Source organism: Eptatretus burgeri, chromosome 4 (assembly GCF_056783735.1).
Source record: "Eptatretus burgeri isolate ZD-2024b chromosome 4, Ebu_testis_v1, whole genome shotgun sequence".
NCBI lineage: Eukaryota > Metazoa > Chordata > Myxini > Myxiniformes > Myxinidae > Eptatretus > Eptatretus burgeri.
The window spans coordinates 89,661,292-89,663,791 of NC_140964.1; the positions used below are offsets into that span (position 1 = coordinate 89,661,292).

Sequence of the window (2,500 nt, forward strand, 5' to 3'; positions counted from 1 at the left end):
GGGAAACAGCCTTGGAACCACAGTAGAAAGGACCATTTCAGTATTGCTGACCACTCCAACCGCTGTAAAGTGTGAAGGTAAGCCTGCTTGGATACACTCCCACACTGCAAACTTGCCATCCCGACAGAAGAAGAGGTTGCGCTTGGATGAAGGTGTTACAGCAAATCCGAGTTGCCATAATCCCCTTTGGATAGGAATTTGGGAAGTGGAAGGGCAAACAGACTATTGGCCAATCTAACAGAGAGGGGAAAGAGCAATTGAGAACCATGCCGAACATTTGCCTGACTTGGGAATACATGGGATTAATACGTTCTTACTTCTGTCACATAGATATGCAACATTGAATAATAAGACTAAGTGCTGGGTATGTGCATATATCCCACACTCCTCAAGAACATGTTTACCATTATCTGTGATCCCATTTGAGGAGATAGACTATTGTGGAGCAGGGTGGTACCACAATTTTAATTTGACTGGAACCAGTAGCTCATCATGTACAGCCTTTGCAAGTGCATGGGAGCCTCCTTATAACCCAAAGAAAAGACCTCCATATTTCAAAATTGCATACAAACAAGCTGGGTTTCTTTGTCTTACTTGGACAAATCCTAGCAGCAAATTTTATGCAGGGAATTCTCCCTGTAACTCGTATATAGAGGTGAATGATTTAGCAGCCAATCGGAAGGGTAACAGGGGAACAACATATGCTAAGGTTGCATCCAACGGCACATATTTTGTATGTGGGTTTAGAGCCTATCCTTTTAGAGCCAAACAGCTGGGCCAGGTCTTTTTACCTGGCCAATGTCATGCCGCACATGTGTTTGATCACTGGCCCATTATCTAAGGTAAATCAGAAACAATGTAAGAGGACCATATCAGAGGGGAATTTGCAGCAATGGCAATTTCCCCCCGATATGGGGCCTGGGTGGCAGGGAGAGAACTTATCAAGATGGCAGGATCATTGGAAATAATGGGAAACAAAACTGCTGATGGTTTTGATAAGATTAGTGCGGAGTTGGTCGCATTAAGGACTACTGTTAGAACTACTGTTATGCAAAATAGAGTGGCCTTGGACATGATTCTAGCTGAAAAGGGGGGGACTTGTGCTGTGATTGGAAAAGAATGTTGTACGTATATTCCAGATAATTTGGAGAAAATCCATGACTGAGTCGATCATATAAGAAAGGAGGTGAGCAAGTATAATGATTATGCTGTAAATAGTGAGAGCATAGGTAGCTGGTTGAAGGGAATATTTGGGGGTTGGGGGAGGAACTATTTTAAGGTTCTTCATAACAATCCTGCTAATCATCGTGGTGGCATTCATATTACTGATGCTTTTTCAAGTAATTGTTAAAAAGGCCATTGGAAAGTGTTTTTCAGGATGGACAACGAAGCTCAGCGCCCAACTAGTACAGACAGAGATGGCTCCGGTGAACTCTGTGCTTCCGCCGTCTCTACCCCCCCCCCCCCTGCAATCACACCTACCCCCCTCCCCCATTCCAGCATTGTGCACTCCACCCTCTTCATCCCAACCCAAAGAACCTAATAATATGTACTGTGAACTCGATGTGGCCGTTGATCCACTGCTCCAAGTTTCATTGAATAATGAGCAATTGCTCCAACTCACATTGGATGAATGTCTTTTATTACTTGCGCCAATGGAGGGATGGGAAGAAATACTATGTAAACATTGTCGTGTTGGCAAATGTTGAAACTTGTATCTTTTTCAATTTCTATTCTAGCTTGTAGTTCATTCATACTATATAATCTTATGCTTATATTACATTCTGCTTTTGCACATTGCACACATGACTGCATATGGGTTGTGTGTGCAAATAAATGTGCTTGTGTGAATGTTAACCCATTCGTCACGTCCTTTTCCTTCATGGAACTGCAATCATTGAGTTCGGAATATAGCAGGCTTTTTAATAGCCGATAATTAAATAGAATCGGATCCAACGGGGCTCCGCGATAATACCCTGCTCGGTTATCCCAAAACGAAGCGAGCTGCTGAAGCGACTCGTTTCCAAGCGGCACCGTTGAGGTACAGTCTCTCGGTAGTCTGCACGCGCGATTAATTAGGTATATCGACAATTCGGCGATTGACCCTGTAGCACGGGCAGAGTGTTGAACTTGGCTGTGGTGTGCATTAAAAACACTCCCGTAGCGGGATTTCGGCATTTGATCCGGAAGGCTGCGACAAGATTGTCCGTTTGGTGGGCGAGAGCGGCTGCAATTGGCTAGAAGCGGTCTTCCGCAAGACGGCGGGCGGAAATCTACAACAATATATATATATATATATATATATATATATATATATATATATGTGTATTTGTGATATATATGTGGAGATATTGTTGTAGATTTCCACCCGCCGGCGTGCGAACGACGGCATCTAACCAATAGCGGTCGCTTCGCCCACCGAACGGACAAGCCAGTCGCGGCTTTCCGGATCAACGCCAGAAACCAGCCATGGGTGTGTTTTTAATGCACACCACAGCCA

At 44.2% G+C, this 2,500-nt stretch overlaps 1 pseudogene; it reads left to right on the plus strand.

Moving 5' to 3' along the window:
* LOC147028643 (uncharacterized) overlaps positions 1-2,500 on the plus strand; it is an 18,514-nt pseudogene that overhangs the window by 2,760 nt on the left and 13,254 nt on the right.